The sequence below is a fragment of the Salmo trutta genome, chromosome 16 (assembly GCF_901001165.1).
Source record: "Salmo trutta chromosome 16, fSalTru1.1, whole genome shotgun sequence".
Classification (NCBI taxonomy): domain Eukaryota; kingdom Metazoa; phylum Chordata; class Actinopteri; order Salmoniformes; family Salmonidae; genus Salmo; species Salmo trutta.
The window spans coordinates 53,939,843-53,948,632 of NC_042972.1; positions in this window are offsets into that span (position 1 = coordinate 53,939,843).

Genomic DNA, 8,790 nt, shown 5'->3' on the forward strand with positions numbered 1-8,790 from the left:
CAGTAGACACGACCCCTCTGTTACCTTGCCAACTAAGGAACTGGCAGTGGATCAAACCATTGTGAGGCAAAGGGTGGGGGGGTCGCAATCTTTTGAAACTTAAAAACGCGCTATTAAGTGTCTATAATCAGCACAATTGCTTTCATTGCGTATTATTAATATTATTTAAATTACATAGTTATGTTTCAGTGATATATTGGGGGGGACAAATCATATTTTTCCCAGGATGGGGGGGTCGTGTCCCCCCCGTCCCCCCCGGGATTTCCGCCCCTGGCCACAGGATTGGGTCAAGGCACAGATCTGGAGAAGGGACAACAAAACATTTCTGCAGCATCGAAGGTCCCAAGAACACAGTGGCCTCCACCATTCTTAAATAGAAGAAGTTTGGAACCACCAAGACTCTTCCTTGAGCTGACTGGCCGCCCGGCCAAACTGAGCAATCGGGGTAGAAAGGCATTGGTCAGGAAGGTGACCAAGAACCCGATGGTCACTCTGAAGGAGCTCCAGAATTCCTCTGTGGCGATGGGAGAATCTTCCAGAAGGACATCCATCTCTGCAGCACTCCAACAATCAGGCCTTTATGGTAGAGTGGCCAGACGGAAGCCTCTTCGTAAAAAAGGCACATGACAGCCCGCTTGGAGTTTGCCAAAAGGCTCTGAAGACTCTGACCATGAGAAACAAGATTCTCTGGTCCGATGAAACCAAGATTGAACGCTTTGGCCTGTATGCCAAGCGTCACATCTGGAGGAAACCTGGCACCATCCCTACGGTGAAGCATAGTTGTGGCAGCATCATGCTGTGGGGATGTTTTTCAGCGGCAGGGACTGGGAGACTAGTCAGGATCAAGGGAAAGATGAACGGAGCAAAGTATAGAGAGATCCTTGATGAAAACTTGCTCCAGAACGCTCAGGACCTTGGAAGGCGAAGGTTTACCTTCCAACAGGACAATGACACCAAGCACACAGCCAAGACAACACAGGAGTGGCTTTGGGACAAGTCTCTGAATGTCCTTGAGTGGCCCAGCCAGAGCCCGGACTTGAACCCGATTGAACATCTCTGGAGAGACTTGAAAATAGCTGTGCAGCGATGCTTCCCATCCAACCTGACAGAGCTTGAGAGGATCTGCAGAGGACAATGGGAAAAACTCCCCAAATACAGGTGTGCCAAGCTTGTAGCGTCATACCCAAGAAGACTCGAGGCTGTAATCACTGCCAAAGGTGCTTCAACAAAGTACTGAGTAAAGGGTCTGAATACTTATGTAAATTTCATATTTCAGCGTTTTATTTTTAATAACTTAGCAAAAAAAAAAGTGTTTACATTTGTGTTATGGGGTATTGTGTGTAGATTGATGAGGGGAAATAAACATTTAATCAATTGTACAGTAAGGCTGTAACGTAAAAAAATGTGGAAAAAGTCAAGGGGACTGAATACTTTCCGAATGGACTGTATTTCAATATGTTATGCTCTTGTAAAGGCTAGCCGAATTCTGGGAAAGAGTATGTTATTTTATCTCAGCATGTCTACAGATTCTCCCTTCTCCCTGTTTTTGTTTGCTTGGAAATGTTGATACTGGAGACTGTTGTCAGAAGAAACTGTGTCACCTAGCATTTATAGTGGCTAAGAAATGCATTGCCATTAATTGGAAGATTGGTTATCTTCCCACAATGTCACAATGAATGGCAGAAATGTCATGTTATGTGTCACTAGATTAGATTTATTACAAGATGAAGGGTATACTGTGTAACTTTCGTAAGGTCTGTATGCCTTATAAGGAGTCTGTATCGAAAACATGCCCACGTCAGGGGAGATACCTGTTTAGGCAATCCCTAGCTGCTAGCTGCTGGGCTGCTCAGTCCTGGCCCTGGGGGTCTGCCGAACTGTTGGTTGTCACTCTGGCCTCGGCCTAACACACCTGAAACCAACAATAATAAATGTTTCACTAAGATACTAAAGCTGAGTGGGATGTGTTGGGTTGGGGTGTTGCAGAGCAATGGACAGTACTATTAGGCCTAGGATATAAATTACACTGCCCTCCGTAATTATTGGGACAGTGAAGCATTTTTTCTTCTGTTGGCTCTATACTCCCAACGTTTGGATTTGAAATCAATGAAGCTAAAGTGCTAATGGTCAGCTTTGTTTTGAGGGTATCTTCATCCATATTGGGTGAACCATTTAGAAATTACAGCACTTTTTGTACGTAGTCCCCTTATTTTAAGGGACCAAAAATATTGGGACAAATTTACTAGTATGTGTATTAAAGTAGTAAAAAGTTAAGTATTTTGTCCCACATTTATAGCACGCAATGACTACATCAAGCTTGTTACTCAACACATTTGTTGGATACATTTTCTTTTTGTTTTGGTTGTGTTTCAGATTAATTTCTATTGGGCACAAAATAATGTTAAATAATGTATTGTGCCATTTTGGAGTCACTTTTATTGTAAATAAGAATATAATGTTTCTAAACACTTCTACATTAATGTGGATGCTACCACGATTACAGATCATCCTGAATGAATAGTGAATAATGATGAGTGAGAAAGTTACAGATGCACAAATAAACTCAGCAAAAAAAGAAACATCTCCTTTTCAGGACCCTGTCTTTCAAAGATAATTCGTAAAAATCCAAATAACTTCACAGATCTTCATTGTAAAGGGTTTAAACACTGTTTCCCATGTTCGATGAACAAGCATGGGGCGGCAGGTACCCTAGCGGTTAGAGCGTTGGACTATTAACCAAAAGGTTGCAAGATCAAATCCCTGAGCTGACAAGGTAAAAATCTGTCGTTCTGCCCCTGAACAAGGCAGTTAACCCACTGTTCCTAGGCTGTCATTGAAAATAAGAATTTGTTCTTAACTGACTTGCCAGGTTAAATAAAGGTAAATATATATTTTTTAAATAAACCATTAACAATTAATGAACATGCACCTGTGGAACAGTCGTTAAGACACTAACAGCTTACAGACCGTAGGCAATTAAGGTCACAGTTATAAAAACTTAGACTTAGGCCTTTCTACTGACTCTGAAAAACACCAAAAGAAAGATGCCCAGGGTCCCTTTTCATCTGCGCGAATGTGCTTTAGGCATACTGCAAGGAGACATGAGGACTGCATATGTGGCCAGAGCAATAAACTGCAATATCCGTACTGTGAGACGCCTATGACAGCTCTACAGGGAGACAGGACGGACAGCTGATCGTCCTCGCAGTGGCAGACCATGTGTAACAACACATGCCCAGAATCGGTACATCCGAGCATCACACCTGCGGGACAGGTACAGGATGGCAACAACAACTGCCCGAGTTACACCAGGAATGCACAATCAGTGCTCAGACTGTCCGCAATAGGCTGAGAGAGGCTGGACTGAGGGCTTGTAAGCCTGTTGTAAGGCAGGTCCTCACCTGGCAACAACGTCGCCTATGGGCACAAACCCACTGTCGCTGGACCAGACAGGACTGGCAAAAAGTGCTCTTCACTGACGAGTCGCGCTTTTGTCTCACCAGGGGTGATAGTCAGATTTGCGTTTATCTTCGAAGGAATGAGCGTTACACCGAGGCCCGTACTCTGGAGCGGGATCGATTTGGAGTTGGAGGGTCCGTCATGGTCTGGGCCGGTGTGTCACAGCATCATCGGACTGAGCTTGTTGTCATTGCAGGCAATCTCAACGCTGTGCGTTACAGGGAAGACATCCTCCTCCCTCATGTGGTACCCTTCCTGCAGGCTGATCCTGACATGACCCTCCAGCATGACAATGCCACCAGCCATACTGCTCGTTCTGTGCATGATTTCCTGCAAGACAGGAATGTCAGTGTTCTGCCATGGCCAGCGAAGAGCCCGGATCCCAGTCCCATTGAGCACGTCTGGGACCGGAGGGTGAGGGCTAGGGCCATTTCCCACAGCAATGTTCGGGAACTTGCAGGTGCCTTGGTGGAAGAGTGGGGCAACATCTCACAGCAAGACGGGCAAATCTGGTGCAGTCCATGAGGAGATGCACTGCAGTACTTAATGCAGCTGGTGGCCACACCAGATACTGACTGTTACTTTTGATTTTGACCCCCCCTTTGTTCAGGGATACATTATTCCATTTCTGTTAGTCACATGTCTGTGGAACTTGTTCAGTTTATGTCTCAGTTGTTGAATCTTGTTATGTTCATACAAATATTTACACGTTAAGTTTGCTGAAAATAAACGCAGTTGACAGTGAGAGTTCTTTTTTTGCTGTGTTTAGCATACCAAGACATGCGAACCTCTTAGCATTTTATAGACACACAAATATCATACCCCCCCCCCCCCCCCCCCCCGCCAAAAAAGCTAACCTCCATATTAGATTGTGTAGAAACGGTGAAAATTAGTTTTAGATGCCCCAAAAATTCTGAGGGAGGTTATGTCACCCCAGTTCTAAAACAAAGTTGCGCACCTGGATCTGAGGAACCATTTTAGCAGCTACAGAGTAACTTGCTTGGCCCTAACCACTGCTCCATAATGGCTGTGTGTCAACCTCCCTCTCCTCATGGTGTGCCAGTTGGGGTTGGTGCGCTGTCCAACAGTTGCCTGTCGAATAGCCTCCTGCTGCTCCACCGACAGTGCCATGCCAGCTAGGTGCCCTTGTTTTTTATCAGACAGGGATGACAGGGAGGGTAGCGGTTGTTCTGGCTCAAGTTCAAGGAGCCATGCCATTCCACTGAAAATGCCCTTGTAGAGTGTTGACAGCTGTGTAGAACACATTGTATTGCTAAGATGCTCAAACTTAACTTAATAGCTACACTCACTGACACAGGAGAAACTTTATCCCTCATGCTGGCCCTGACCAAACCGGTTAGTTGCCTCTCACTATAGCTGCATTTTCCACATGGCCAGAGTTATAGAGGTCTTCTCCCTTTTTAATGCTCTTATGCTCATCCTTGAAAAATGCCATAAGTTCTGAAATAAACACCAAAGTCAACATACTGTACAAACAATTACAGTATCTAGGCTAAGTAATACAAAAATATTTTGTTGATCTACTGCTCTGCTAACTAGCTAGCTAAAGTGTAATCAGTGGCTAGATAAGACAGAGAAAGGGGTCGGGAAGAAGTTTCACACTTCAATTCATTTCAATACATCACATGGATTCTGCATGGATTGGGCACAGGTCTCTGATTGCGCTGGTGAACGGTAGCTGACAGTGTCGACTAGAGATAACGTGCAGGAGCTTCCTACAGGAATTCATAGTCTTGATGAGGTCTTCTCTGTCGCTAAAAGTGGAAGCTCCTCAGAGGAGGAAGGGGAGGACCATCCTCCTCAGTGAATTTCATAAAAAATAAACATAGTGAAACATTAAAGTTATCCTTTTTAGACAAAACTATACTAAATATATTTGCATGTCACTAAATAATTTATTAAAACACATTGTTCTACAATGAAGGTCTACATTAGCCTCACCAGCACTCTGTAGGGTAGCACCATGGTGTAGCCGGAGGACAGCTAGTTTTCGTCCTCTTCTGGGTACATAGGCAATACAAAACCTAGGAGGCTCGTGCTTGTCACCCCCTTCCATAGACTTACACAGTAATTAGAACAATTTATAGAGGACGTCCTCCAACCTATCAGAGCTCTTGCAGTATGAACTGACATGTTGTCCAACCAATCGAATGTATCAGAGAATTAATCAATGGCAGGTATTGCAACCCAAGTTGCAACCCACCATAAGAATGACCATCGGATGTCCTGGTTTGTGGATCAGCATAGCAGTCCCCCCCCCCCGGTGGTTTACCCTGGTAGGCTTTCTGAAAGCTGCAAACCACCACAAGAATGGCCAGGGGATGTCCTGGTTGGAGATTGCCGTTGTGGCCCCCCTCTGGTGGTTTACCCTAGTAGGATTTCTGCAAGCTGCCGACCACCACAAGAAAGGCCAGGGGATGTCCTGATTGGTGATTGCCGTTGTGGTCCCCTCTGGTGGTTTACCCTGGTAGGCTTTCTGCCAACGGAGCAGTCCATCACCAGGATGGGCAGCGGATGTCCAGATTGGGATCGCCGTTCCGGACCCGTCGTCTGGTCGTCCGGGCTGGTAGATCTGGGCAGTAACTTTGGCAGATGTTAACAACACACTCACGAAATATATAATTACATTTCTTTACAAATGAGCGGCATTGTGGCACTAACTGATGGTTGTATGGGGAACTTGTTAATGGCTCTATCACTTCCTAAGTGTCAAAGGAAATTAAATGAAAAGGAATAAAATAATAAACAAAAGATATACAAAATATAGTTACACCTTAATCATCTAATTGGACTGTACAGTATTCTATATACATCCAAGGTCTTGGCAAAATTACCTAATCATGGCATTGTCTAATGTCATTTCTAGGGAATTCCTAATTTGTGGTGTGTTGCTTAGGGTACTATCCTAAGTTGATAACTACATGATAAGTCTACAGCTGTAAGGCACCAGCTTCGGCAGTCTACAGGGATGACCTATGGACCTCTGGGAGAAACTGGTGAGTACTGTAGCTGTAGAGTCAAAAGGCCTCAGAGTAAATTTTCAACTTTACTAAGGCTGGTATTTTGCTTGGACCCTTAAGTGATCCTACCTAGCATAAATCATCATTAAATGTTCCATTGTACATGTGCGTTCCTGCTTACATACTCTAAGCGCACATTTAAAATGTTTTAATTGAACCTTTATTTAACTAGGCAAGTCAGTTAAGAACAAATTCTTATTTACAATGATGGCCTACCCCAGCGAAACCCGGACGACGCTGTGCCAATTGTGCGCCGTCCTATGGAACTCCCAATCACGGCCGGATGTGATGCAGCCTGGATTCGAACCAGGTACTGCAGATAAATCAAACCTGTATAGGCTATTTGGGAATTAAACTTTAATTAACCTGAAAGCAGTGCTCCGGGATCTAGGTTAATGTAGGAAAGTTTAGATTGTCACATAGACAGAAAGAAATCCATTTGGATATTATCCAAGATTATAAGATTTGTTCGGCAATTTACTTCTTAGTTAAGGGGAATGATACAACGATATCCAATCAGTGGAGATTGGCTGGATATCAGAAGATGAACCACTTCTTACAAATGTGATACAACGTTGGACCTCAATGGATTTTTTAAATTTTTTTAAATTTTTTATTCTTTAATGGCAGGGGTCACTTTTCCCTGAGGGCTGAAACCACATAAGGCAGGACTTCTGTCAATACTAGATCAGTGAAGTGGGAGTTGGACTCAATGATCTTGCTAAAGCAAATTGAATTGATTAATCAATGCTAATGACAAATCAAACCTGTATAGGCTATTTTGGAGTTAAACTTTAATTAACCTGAACGCGTAGTGTGGGATATAGGTTAATGTGGAAAAGTTTAAATTGTCTCATTTGTAGAAACCAATCAATTTGGATATAATTCACAAAGATCCACCTGAAAAGGTAAGTCTGTCCATTTTTACTTCTTAGTTAAATTGAATGAGACGACGATATCCAATCAGGTTGAAATTGGTTGGATATGATACAGTGTACCCTATTTCAAGAAAGGTGAGCATATGGTTAATGTCACATGGAAATATATATATATATATTTTGAAATTACTACCGATTCATCACCACCAGAGGAGATTGGCTGACTGCAGTAAACTGAAATCAAACGGGAGTCCACCGTTTTCTAAGGCACACTGTGTTTTTAATATTTAGTTTCATTTTCTTTCTATTTTATTTGTTATTAACCCCTCCACCACCCCCCCTCGTTATCAAACATAAGCTCTTTAATCCCAACCCTCAGCCAATCTTAGCCCATCCCACCTATCACTATAGACCACCCTCGTTTGGCTTCCATGTGCCATATATTTGTAATTGTGCTGTGATGTTTTACAACATGTTTTAACCTATCTAATTGTATATTATCAACAAATTGTGAGCTAAAGATGAAAACCTTTCCCACAAGTATTAATATATTATTTAATGACTGACTATGGCTTTTAAATCACCCAACACTGCTATGTGTAAGGTTAATTTTAAGTGCATGTTGTAATTTTTTAACCATTCCTGAACCTGTGACCGCCATAAAAAAGCCAGACTAAGGTTTGCAACTGCACATGGAGACAAAGATCGTACTTTTTGGAGAAATGTCCTCTGGTTTGATGAAACAAAAATAGAACTGTTTGGCCATAATGACCATTGTTTTGTTTGGAGGGAAAAGGGGGAGGCTTGCAAGCCGAAGAACACCATCCCAACCGTGAAGCACGGGGGTGGCAGAATCATGTTGTGGGGGTGCTTTGCTACAGGAGAGACTGGTGACCTTCACAAAATAGATGGCATCATGAGGGAGGAAAATTATGTGGATATATTGAAGCAACATCTCAAGACATCAGTCAGGAAGTTAAAGCTTGGTCGCAAATGGGTCTTCCAAATGGATAATGACCCCAAGCATACTTCCAAAATTGTGGCAAAATGGCTTAAGGACAACAAAGTCAAGGTATCGGAGTGGCCATCACAAAGCCCTGACCTCAATCCTATAGAATATTTGTGGGCAAAACTGAAAAAGCATGTGCGAGCAAGGAGGCCTACTAACCTGACTCAGTTGCACCACCTCTGTCAGGAGGAATGGGCCAAAATTCACCCAACTTATTGTGGGAAGCTTGTGGAAGGCTACCTGAAAGGTTTGACCCAAGTTAAACAATTTAAATGCAATGCTACCAAATACTAATTGAGTGTATGTAAACTTCTGACCCACTGGGAATGTGATGAAATAAATAAAAGTTGAAATAAATCATTCTCTCTACTATTATTCTGACATTTCGTATTCTTAAAATAAT